The sequence below is a fragment of the Hydractinia symbiolongicarpus genome, chromosome 14 (genome assembly GCF_029227915.1).
Source record: "Hydractinia symbiolongicarpus strain clone_291-10 chromosome 14, HSymV2.1, whole genome shotgun sequence".
Classification (NCBI taxonomy): Eukaryota; Metazoa; Cnidaria; class Hydrozoa; order Anthoathecata; family Hydractiniidae; genus Hydractinia; species Hydractinia symbiolongicarpus.
The window spans coordinates 10,060,427-10,073,857 of record NC_079888.1 but is presented as its reverse complement, the minus strand read 5'-3'; positions in this window follow the sequence as shown (position 1 = coordinate 10,073,857).

Genomic DNA, 13,431 nt, shown 5'->3' with positions numbered 1-13,431 from the left:
TCTTCTCCCGTCGTTTTTTAGGAGCAGGGGTACGTGGTTCATCCTCGTTCATTGTATCGACGGTCTCATCCATATCGCAAGTAATCTCAACGAAATCCATTTGATTATAATGGTCCCAGGTAGAAAAATATGCTTCGTTTACACCTGCACCAGAGGATCTTGATCCAATCTCCCTATTGCGCTCACTTCTATACTTTGTCAATGCGTTATGCCATGACGTTTTGAGCTCGTTTACGGTATACTTCCCATCAAAACGCTCACTCAGTTTGACCATCAGAGCTTCGCGCAACACTCTGTCTCTATAATCTTGTAGAGTGTGGTTCCAAAGCGCGGGATTTTCACGATAAAAATCAATCAATTCTTCCAACTCGTCGGACGAAAGTTGCGCTTTTTTCTTTTCTTTTGTTAGATCAGTTACGATAAACTCCATTTGTTCATAAAACTTCCACTTTTTCGATGGAACTTCGCTTCCAGCATTACGTTTAACTTCACGGAGCATCGATGAACGAAGAGAATGGAATGCTTTTTCTAGAAAATCACAGCTATACGCCCCCTCAAATTCAGTGACAAGGTCTATTTTCGCAGCTTCTTTTTTGTCTTTATTTTTGTAATATATATTCCCACTGTCCCATAACGTTGGGTTCGCTTTATAAAAGTTTATTAAAGTAACTTTCTCCTCGTCTGATAGTTTTTTCTTTTCATCCGCCATTTTCGCTATTTTCTCACTAGCTACTCTTCACTTGCAGTTCAACTTCTCAAGAAAAAAACTTGTTTATATCTTTCTGTGATTTGATTGGTCAATAAAATAATGCCTCAAATAATTTTGTAAAATATTTGTTGCAGAAGGTGGGGACACGTGCAACATTTGCTCCACAACAAATTTTTCAGCACATTTTGTCCCCGGAGCACGGGAGCAAAATAGATTCAGATCTATTTTGTCCCCGAAGTTGTGGAGCAAAATGTTTGCTCCATGCAACATTTTTTTGCTGCATTGCAGTGAAAAATAGGCATGGGACACGAGTAATTTTTTTTATGCGCGTGCTATGCAGCAATGTTGCATAGCACGCGCATGAAAATGTTCCTCGTGGCGCCTTAGCTTTACAAAAATAGTTCATTGTGTGATTAGCTCGTAATCGAACGTTTACTCGTGCAATTAAACATAATCGAACTCGTATTTTTTTTTTTGATTTTTAAATTTATCCTCGTCCTAACGGACTCAGAAAATTAAAAGCAAAAAAAACACTCGTTCGATTATTTCCTAATTGCACTCGTAAACGTGCGATTACATATACTAATTGTACAGTACTTTATTTTTCGAAGAAGATATTGATAACAAACAAAAAAAACAAAGAGACTTTCATCAACATATACACAAGAAACGATGAGAAATGACTTTTTGCCCTTTTTCTCAAAAAAGATGTCTGTTCCGTTTGAATCGTTAATTTTTTAATTAGTCTTCCGATTTGTCTGAATCTACTCCATATTCGACCAATTTCTTGTTATACCGGGAAGCATGTGTAAAGAAAATTTTTTAATTTTTTGGATGGCGACTAGTCAGTTTGTGGTTTCTAATAAAAAAAACGTGTACTATTTTCGTTAACAATTATTAAATGCGATAGCAAGAACAAATGGGGAAACGGCATATCCAATAAAAGAACTAATGTATCTTTTACGATTGTTATTTAAATGATCTAAATCTCACAATTCTGCTACCAGATGAACGAGCCTCAGGATTATTTTTAACACATTCTTAAAATTTCGGAAATTATGATTTTTATAAAACGAATTCTTATAAAAAGTGTGTATTTAAGCCTTGCCAGTTAGATACCTTTTAGGCGTCACTTGTTTTTATTTCATTTCTTCTATTTTTATTTGTTTGTTTAAGTTTATTCAATATCACAGCAAATATATTTATTCCGCATGATTAAAAAGAGTAAACGCTCCAATGACTATGTAAGCAGCTGTGAAGCATTACGCATAAACAAAAATGAATACATTTTTGTATTTAGACAACACATTCGATTCCAGTCGACTGGGTTGCTTTAATTCTTCTAATTTTTAAATGGACTAGGTTCTGAGGGGCTCTCAGCAGAAAAAGAAAAACAGAAACATCAGCATCATATTTCAGTATTGTCTAGATATCGACTGTGTTATCGACTGTGTGTAGAAATTGCAGTTATGGCAATTATATATTTACTGCTATCATTGTCTCTGCTAGAAAGTATTCAATGCACTGCAACCTCTCAACAGCAGGAAATTATAAGAAACCACTGCAATAATATCTGTGAGTGCACTTTCACACATGGATTAATTGTTGATTGTTTTGGGTTCAAGGAATTAAAACAACTTTCTTTAAGAATTCAAGAAACGGATTTACTTGATACAACATTGTCTGGATCTAGTGAAAATGTGGAACCAACACCTTACTTCGACAAAACCACCGTAATGATAAGTGGAATTTACAGTAATGTCGAAACAGTTTTTGCAGCAGAAGATTGTCCTGACGCAGATGACACAGAAGTATGTTTTAAAAAGGGAAGTCACCCTTTACTTGCTCATGCTACAAAGTTCCAGCTGTCTTATATTTGCTGTAGAGATCTAAAAGAGTTTGGCAAATACAACAATTCGTTCTTGAGTATTTTTTCAAGTATTAAAGAACTGATGGTTGCGCCTCAAACAGACCGTCTGAACTTTTACGCGTCTGAGATTCCCACTCTAGAAATATTGGACTTAGCTTTGATTACTTCGAGAGAAACAAGTCTATACTGCATGACTAAGGATGGCACCTGTTTGACGAACCCGAGCGGAATAAAAATTTTACAAATAGTATTTGCAGGTAACCTACTGAACAGCGTATTTTTTCATGGATCGTTTATTATGCCTCGACATATTGAGACATTAAAAATAAGAAAAAGCGGGCACAGTGAGGATAACAGTAGAAGTATTGACCCTTTATTTCAGGATGTTAAAATTGACATGTTAAAATTTTCAAATAGCGAGGGAGAACTGCTTGACCACTTTACCTGGCCCCTTGTTGGTTTGCTGGAAGTACGCGTACGAAGTTCACAAACATTAGAAAACAAGCTTAAAATCTATTACAAGCATGGCGTGCAATCGAGTATAAAGTTTGTTTATCCTCACTTTCCTTCTGGCTATGAATTTCCATACGCATACCTTGAAGAGAAAGAGTTTGACACGTCAGCGTTTAAGCATTGTCCTTTGGCAAATAAAATATTTAGCGTTTATGGGGAAGTATTGGAAAAGGATAACACTGTGCTAGTAGTTCGAGGTTTTCACTTAAAGTTATCTGAAATCAAAACAATGGCTGACAGGCATGGCTCACTGCGAGAAGTTGAAGCACACGCTTATTACATGGACTTTGATTCTGATATAACTAACTAATTTAAAAGAGGCGCACAACTTGCAATGACATTGGCTATTGCAGAAGCAGCTGCAGAAGCTGTAGGGGCCATAATGTCCATATTTACTGGAGGCTTTAATCCTGCTGATATGTTGAGGGCAGCACACAAAACAGGTGAGACATTAATGAGATTAGAAAATGTGCTTAGAAAGCTTGTGAAAATCATGAAATCTATTGGAAAATTAATAAGTCAGGGCAAGCTAATGAAAAGCATGTTTGAGAAGGTAAAGCTAGGTTGGAAAACGATGAAGACCAGGATACCAGATTTCTTCAGAAGGCAAAAACAGTCGCTAATAACATTTCTGGATACAGAGCTTAATAACCCAGCTTTAGTTAAAAGAGCAAAAGAGTACACAGATAAAATTGGAGAAGGATTGGAAAGTTTAAGCGAAGCAAAAGATATTGTTGACACCTCTGTAAGTTTCATTAAAGCTAGAAGAACGGTAAAAGCCGGTTTTGATCCTGGTAATTCACTGGAGCTGGCATCGGAAGAAGAAGCTATAAAACAATTCAAATCAGGTCATTCGAAGGATATGGTCAGTGAAGGTAACTCAATGAACCCTATTGATGTTTACAAATGGGATATAGCTAGAGAACATGTTGTTGGTGCAGTTGATACAACACTATCTGATGATGTTCCTGAAGCAACTAATTATCGAGCTGCATTGCTGAAATTGATCAGAACAGGTCACACAAGAACCCAAGCCGAAGTTGACAGAGCCACGAAACAAGGAATGTTTGCTGCATCAAAAGATTTTTGGGAATTATACATTGCCGAAGCAACTGGTACTGGGGTTAAAATTTTTGAAATTGAAGAAGAAATGAAGAAACGCGAGAGTGGAAGTGCAACTGCTGACGTGTTGCGCAGTAGCATTCGTAAGGAGAAAGACAAAACTGAGCTGGAATTTCAACTGGAAGCGTTCGCAATAAAAATGGAATTAGTGCGACTAAACGAAGAATTCTGCAATGCCTACTTTTATTTTCATCTGGAAAAGTGTCCTGAAAATCTGAAACTCTATCCGTCTGATGATTTACATAAAGTAATTAAAATCCAAAACATGTTAATCTACCAATCAAAACAGAAGTTAGCAGACATAAATCCACCACCGCAGACATTTACTGACCGTACCATCACTATCAAAGCACTGAGGTATTGCAGTTGCCTAAATAATCTACATACATTTAACTCACATCTCCGAGGCCAGCAACGAAGCGATGCTATTTTTGACGCGTACCACATTTCAGACGCATGTCTTAGACATCACGGAGTTGAAATTGACAGGGCAGATCATTCGACATTTAAAAGTGGAATGAGAAGAATAATCAAGAAGTGCACTGAAGATGAAACTGAAGCGTTTAAAAGCACGGGGATATTTTCCTATAATGTTTCAATAGATTATAGTGTCTTCTCTCGTGACGAGCGTGTGCGAGTAGATAACATTAAAGCAATATTTAAAGGCATAAAAACCAACAACGGTGTCGTGAAATCATTTGTTGAATCGACAGGGACCTCAGAAGACCGATACCATGGTAAATGCTTCAGATTTATTGGTGAAAAACTCCTCAGAAAGTTTTCCTATTTCTCTAAAAATGCAATTGTTTCAAAAAGATCTGACTTAGCTCGTGTGGAATCAAAATTGGACAAAATAAAAGAGTTAATCGAAGGAGAGCAAATAGAATTCATTGATTCTACGAAAGTACACGAAAGTTTTGCCGGCATCTATCAAAATCCAACTGTTTTCACAATCTTTACATTCAATGTTTCTGAAGTTGAAAATCCTGGCCTTGATTTATCTGGCCTGGAGGAAATTGAGCTAAAGTTTTCAGGAAGTTTCGTAACATCCGGTCCGGAACGCGCGAACTATCAATGTTCACTTCCAGATGAAAAGCTAGAGGAAGAAGAAAGCAACGACGGCGATGCAAATTCAGATGATGCCCCTCCCAATCAGGAAAAACGAGCGACTGCAAAAGCGAGAGTGGATGCAAAAAAGAAATTGAAAAAGAAGAAAAAGAGAGAAGAGAAAAAAAATTAGAATGAAAGCAAAAAAACAACGCACAGTACTATATGAACTGTATAACGAACAGCAAAGCAACCAACATGCAGCGACTTATGGAGTCATGAAACAAGAACTACATGAAAAATAAAGAAACGCTGCAGGTTGTACACTTTTCTAACAAGTTATTTTTAATTTACTTAGCTAAAAATATTTGAAAAATAGAAATGTTGTATGAACTTTCATTGTGAGATTATATAGATTATTTTAATTTCGATTTTTTTAATTCAAAAATCTCCTAATAAATTAATACAAAAGAAAATTACGTAATTATGTGAAAATTAATCAATCAAATTTGATCTAGCGCATGCATAATTAATGCAATGAATATGAAAGTACTACATTGAAAATTAAATCAAGAAAGATATTTTCTTGTGTACCGTTGTCCCGCGTTCTCTCAACCCAACAATGGTTAAATGGCTCGTAGGGAAATCACTGATAAAACATTTCCATCACAGATATTCCTTCTGTATATAAAGACTTTTTAGAAATATGTCATAACCATTCTCACTATAAAGGATAGTTTGAAATACTAATCAGATAAATATATATAGGATTGTGTGGTTGTGTTAAACAGTTAAGGATATATTAGAGTTAATAAAATTTTGGACGGGGGTAGACAGGTCATAACTTCTACAGCACACAATTATAGGACTCCTTCTTTGGTGACTTGCATCAGTTTTGCTTAGCTTTAAAATAGTCAAACCATTTTTGGTATAACCCTAACGGTTAACAAGGTGGTCAGAAAAGTAATCAGAAAAAAATGTTTCTTCTTCAAATATCCTAGTAATTGTGCACATCTACAACTTTTGCAACCGTTTTAGCCATTTTCAAGGATTTGGAATATAAGATGACGTCATCTCGGACGTAATGACGTCATACACAATTTGCATTTCAATTCTCTTCTAACATACCAACAAATATTTTTGCCAATAGGATGTTCTCTTCTTTGTCACTTTCGGTGGGCGGGTAGTGGCAATGGGACTTTTACCACCTGGCCTGATTTAAGGATTTTGATGACGGCAGTAAAGGCCTGTCAATGTACAAGAAAAAAACCAAGTACGAAATTCAGGGAAAATGTTCTTTGTTCACGTCAGCAACAATTAAACTAGTGAACTTTTATAAGTCCAAAATGTGCCACCCTAATATAGAAACAATGGCTCTGTTTCATTAAATTTTGTCCATAATTGCAGGTAGTTAATAATTGTTGAAGTTCTGCGAAAAACCAGTTGTAAATACTACACCGTGTGCATGAACGGATACGACTTCCGCACCAAGTAGGATCGTTCGTCTGTGAAATATGAGTTTGTGCAAGTTCCCAATTGCCATAGAAGAGCCAGAAAATCCTGATGAGAGTGCAATGTCTCTGTCATACATTTTCTTTTTCTGTCGAGCATTGACAGCATGTTGTGGATAAATGAATTTATTAAAGGCTTATAACTGGGTATGTAAGATACAGTCAATGTCCACTTTGCTTTGTCACGTGACCAAGGAAATAAGAGGGCGGAAAAAGCGGGAAAATATTTGACGTACGGAGTGTGGTTTCTATACGGAGTAATACTCCGTATAGCTGCCATATGGAGTAGAGATAGAGAAATTTACGTTCTGGCGCAGACGACGTCGACCAAAGGGAAATTCCCTATAATGCCAGTCACCAACACAAAATAATATGAAATGATATATAAATGCCAATAACTAACACAAACTCATATTAAATCATATATAATAGTATATACCCATATTATACAGAATACGAGTAAAGAGAAATTCCCTAAATATTAATACGTAATAATATTAAATAGCTGTTTCCCGTGGAAGAATCCACTGTATTCCATTTAATTTATGTAGCAGATATATGTCCATCAAAAAACAAACAATACAGCAGTGCGCATCTTACATCTGCATTATTATATAAATCATCATTCATCATCATTCTCGGCTTAACGTCCGTTTTCCATGCTAGCATGGGTTGGACGGGGTATATTAATGAAAAAAAATTAAAGGTTTTCAACAACTGCAGTATTTATGTGACATCTAAAATCTAAATCTACTAAAATTACTTGCTCTGACCATCTGACAAATGCGAAAATTATTCGGAAAGAAGTTTCCAAAAGCATTTTAACATACATCTCACCCATAAAATTTAAATCACTCAAAACGCCACATATATACAAAAAAGCTGATCAATGTCAAACACAAATCTCTATGTTATATATGTTAAAATCAGTTAGTTTATTGCAAACCCTGCCAAAGGTTGACACACAATGTGAAAAATAAACAATAAATTGTGCCTCTGACAGAATTTTTTATCTAAGGTGTAAAAAAAGGGATTTGCAAGGACAAATTATAATGCAATAAAACATTATTTGATATATTGCATACAGTCCTTCCTCACCAAACTTTACACAAAATGCCAACAAAATAACGGTGTTTAAATCTAAAATTAATAAAGTCCTTTTAGCAATTTGCATGCTGTTTTACCATCAATAAAGTAAACAAAATTTCAAATCTCACATAGTATTCTGTCACAAATTTTCATAATATATATATATATAAGTCATAATGAGTCATGTTAAACAACAGCAATCAATCTGTATATAAGTTCATTTTATGTCAATTTTTGCACCAATTTTGCAACACAAAATACAAATTCTAAATAATACTAAAATCTCTTATTTTGGTCCTTCGCATACCGACGGTCTCCCACAAAAGTTTAATCAAAATGTAAAAAATGAGAGGTAACGACAAAATCAAAGTTTGCAAAATTTAACTATTTCAGTACATATATCTACTGCATATGCCCTCTAAAACAATATTTTAATCCAAAATGCCAAAGAAAAACAGTTTGCAACAAAAATCAGTTATTTCGATAATATTACATACACTCTTTCCTCACAAAAGCTTCACAAACTGTAAAAAAAATAATGGTTGTAGGGAGTGCTTCTGATTCAACAAAAAAGGTTTTTTTGACATATTGCATCTAGCCCTTACCCATTAAATCTTACACAAAATTTCCAAAACTATATACGATTTAGAACACATCAAATTTAAATTGAGAAGGATCAGTCATTTCGATATATTGTAGGAGTCCTCCCCAGTAAGAATTTATACAAAATATAGAAAAACAAAGCTTGCAAGGTGTAAAATTGAATTCTTCTTCTGTGTATATATATATGGTCCTTCCTCGCAAAATTAACATAAAATGTCAAAAAGGTTCAGATATAACATCTAACACAACAAAAATCAGTTCTATCAGTAATGTAATGCCATTGTCTTCCACCAAATGTTCCCCTTAAAGTTTCACAGACACAGCCTGTAAATTAAAAACAACTAAGATCAGGTATTTTGGTCTATTTCATACCATTCTGTTCCAAATAACTTATAAAATGTAAAAATTGAGTGGTAGATAGATAGATAGATGTGCATATTTTACATGGCTAGCCTCACAAATATCGAGGGATATACCCTGTCTATTATTTCCAGGAGGGGCCATGGCTTAGATGGAGAGTCCTAGAGTATTTAATGCTCCTTTTGAGCTACGCAGACCCAATTAGTAGGGCCCACGCTCTACTAGACAACTCCCGGCAACATCCAACGGCCCACACAGTGTGCCATCTCCCCAATTTCCCTCACATGGCTTGGGTTAACCCGGGGCTATGGTAACATTCACTCGCCCATGTTTTGAATAAGCTAGTGTGTGACTGTATCAATGATCATGCCCCGCTTAGAAAAATTAAATTGACGCGTCCTCCATCACCTTGGATGAATGACCCGAAAATAAGCTCGTTACAAAATCACACAGAGATATTACGAATGAAATCCAAATTGAGTCAACTAGTAAGCGATCGAAAAAGCTACAATAAATCAAAGTCAAAGTTGAAACGAACCATCAAAGAAACAAGACAGACGTTTCTAAGAAAAGCACTTTCTTTAAAGCAACCAAAGGAAGTGTGGAGGACAGTTAATCAAATTCTTAAACAACAACACAAACGAATTAGACACAGCCCAACTGATATCAACCAGTACTTTTGTACTTTGGCGAGTGAACTGACCAACAAAGAAAACACTAACACTGTTAATGCCGAATTCATAGAAAACCTACCAATCAATAACAGTGAAAACTCTTTCAAAATACAACACACTAATTACAACGAAGTTAGAAATATTTTACTGAGTTTAAAGAATGATTGCTCTACTGGTTTTGATAGTATTCCAGTAAAATATCTGAAACCAGTTGTTGATTTCGTCACTTCGCCACTTGTACATATAATTAACACAAGTATTGATAAAACAGTTTTTCCAGGTGCGTGGAAAGTGGCGAGAATTTGTCCTGTTCCAAAAATCGAAAACCCTACTCAAATTGCAGATTATAGACCAATTTCCGTGTTACCAGTTTTGTCTAAGGTATACGAACGTGTCATATTACAACAGCTTTGTGACTATATAGATAAACAGTCTTTAATGAATGAAACACAATCAGGTTACCGGAAGGGACACTCGACAACAACGATATTATTGAAACTAAGAGATGATATTCAAAAAGCTATGAATAAAAGCGAGGTAACCCTGGCTGTTTTAATTGACTACTCAAAAGCATTTGACACTGTACATTATGAAACTTTACTTCTCAAATTACACCAAATGAATTTCACAAAAGAAAGCTTATTGATAATCCATGACTATCTTTCCGAACGAAAGCAGTTTGTTCAAGTGGATGATAAAACATCAAACACGCAACCTATCCATTTTGGGGTACCTCAAGGAAGCATTCTGGGCCCAGTATTATTTAACTTGTATGTCATGGATCTGTCTCAGAATGTGTCATCTAACACAACACAGTATGCTGATGACACTGTATTATACCAACACTGCAAAATGAAAAATTTGAAAACATGTGCAAAAACACTTGAGGACGATCTGAATAGTTTATCTGGTTGGTCAACCAATCAGAACCTTCTATTTAATGATGGCAAAACGAAACAAATGTTATTCTCAACAAACAAAATGAGTTCCTATCATCATCTTGAAACAACTAACGACTGTAACATTATTCACAATGGTTGCTCAATCGAACGTAACTCAATCTCAAAAATACTGGGAATACATTTTGACGAAAATCTGAATTGGAAAAATCATATTACCAAAGTTACACAATCTTCCTATGCAGTAATTCGAGCACTTAAACAATGGAAACGATTTACTCCGTATCATGTGAGAAAGAACCTCGCTGAAACACTCATTCTATCCAAACTTAATTATAGTAATGTAGTATTTGGCCAATTACCAAAGTACCTATTAAATAGACTTCAGAGAGTGCAGAACACAGCAGCATCTTATGTTCTTGGAAGATATGTGAAAACAACAGACGTTATCGATCTTGGGTGGTTGCCAGTTAGAGAAAACATTGATTTCGCGACTGTTAAACTGGTACATAAAGCTTTACACACTGATACATGGCCAGACTATCTTCCATTACATATGAACACATTTAATCCACGTTTGGGTAATGAAATGACATTACAACATGGTGAAGCAAAAACGTTTTCTGAACAAGCTAACATATATAATGACCTACCACGTAAAATAAGAGTTTGTGAAAATTTTTTACAGGTTTAAAACAGATGCGAAAGAGTATTTCAAAGACAAAGGTCTAGCGAGGCTTCTGTCATTGTGATACTTTTTCTTACGTATAACTATTTTATTTTCATCTTTAACGACTTGCTGAGAATTACCATTACCATGTGTCTTGACTTATCTTAAGTGTAGGATTTTATAGTATTTTATTAATTGTATTATATGTATAAATTTATCATAACTTATTTGTAAATAACTTTTAACCTTTTCTCTTTTTTTTTTTTTTTATGGAGAAGAACCATTTGTAAATAATGGAACCAAAATACATGATGATGATGTTAGTTACTTGCCTCGGTTGCTCTGAAGCATGATCCTCCTTTGCTTCTCCCTCAACTTCACCAACCAGTGTCTTCTTGGCGCCAGCATAGTGAAAGTATTCGTGTTTTTATCGATTTAAATGTTTCCTGCACAGGTCTTTTAATACTCTCCGGTACATGTGATAGTAGCCACTCTGACCACTCCTGCAGTTTACTATTAACTACTGGATGAGTTCTCTTCAGCTCCTGGCGTTCAAACTCACTCATTTCCTCGAACGTGGGAACGTAAGGCTCGATGTTCTTCTTAATAGGACGTGATCTAGCCATCTCTTGTTTTTCAAATATGTCCATGGCTTGTGGTGAAAATGGGGTAGGCTGTGTATCTAATAAAGCAATAAGGTCTGCTTTGCGTAATTTTGAATAACCCTTAATCCCACGGGTTTTCGCAATTACATGTAATTGTTTTACAACATTTGAATTCAAATTCATATTCTTTATTATATATATTTTTTAATCTCAATCAACAATTTTTCTGGCGCGGTCATATTTTTTGAGTAAGGGAATTTCCCTTTACTCATATTCTGTATATATGAGTATATGCTATTAAGGCCGTTTCACATTACAGCAATATATAGAAAAATATTGACAGCAATATATTTATGAATAATGATATCAATTGAAAATTATTGAATTCATTTTATTGGAAAATATTTCGAATTATTGCAAATTGTCTCTTTAAATGTCTCTTTAAATGTCCATTTAAATTTTGTTGTAATTCAAAATATCTGAGGAACAGAGAAAAGCGGTTGCTGCGATTATTATTGCTACAACTATATGTGCGCTTGGAAGTCAAGTTATCGTTCAAAAATTCCATAAGTGCATACCAAGGCCAATTAGGCTTCTTCAAATCAGCTCTCCCGCTTCCACTTTTCCTCTTCGATTCCTCATAATTCTGACGTAATGTCCCATAATAAGTCTTCATGCTGTGCATCTTCTTTTGTACTTCACTCTCGCTACAATTTAGCTCGGCTGCAATCGCTACAAGTGCCAGTTGTTTTTTGTTTTTGTCCATATATCCTGGGCAACTAACTTTGTATAGAACTTCGTGTTGTGACCACAAATTTATCAAATGTTCAGTTTTACCACTACTCCAAACTTTCTCATGTTTCAAGCCTTTTCTTCCTCGCTTCTGAGGTTTCGCAGAAGTTTCATCTTCTGGATTTTGAAATACGGGGCTGAGTGAAGGTTGAAGTTGCTGTGGCACGCTCTGACCGAATATTTGTGTGTTTTGGCTCAAGATTGACGAGGTTGGTTTTGGTGAGCTCTGAGTGAAGACATGTGCGTCATGTTGCTGTTGCGTCGTAGCTTGAGGAAATAGTATTTGATCATTCGTAGCAAAATCGTGTGGCTGACTTTCAAAATAATAAATGTTATTTTGCTCCATCTTTTATCTTCGATCGTATGTTTCATTTACTGTTTATTTCAGACAGACAAATTTCGAATACTTTGCTGATTCGATTTTTCTATTGTTCGGAGAACAATTGAGTCTTCTCACAACAAAAGAATTTCCCTTGCAATATTTTTTAATTCAAACCGTGTTTGAATTAAAAAGTCTTGACAAGTATTGAAAACGATTGCGTAATGTTTTTTCGAACGTGTCTCAAAAGTTGGTTTCACATTGTGTCAATTAATTGAGGCAATATTTTTCAATAGTTATCAATAATTTCCAATATATTGGATTCAATATATTTCTGTAATGTGAAACGGCCTTTATATATCATTTCATATTATTTTGTGTTAGTTACTGGTACTTAATATTATTTTGTGTTGGTGACTGGCATTATACGGAATTTCCCTTTGGTCGACGTCGTCTGCGCCAGAAGGTACATTTCTCTATCTCTGGAGTTTGGTTTAGCTATACGGAGTCTGCCAACGAATGTTCTTAAAGTGAAATATTGCAATATATGACTGTTTAAAACTATTTCCTAAAAAAATAAAAAATAATCACCATAAAGAACAAGTTAAAAAGACAATACATTATTTTCCTACTTCTTTATCTATTCTA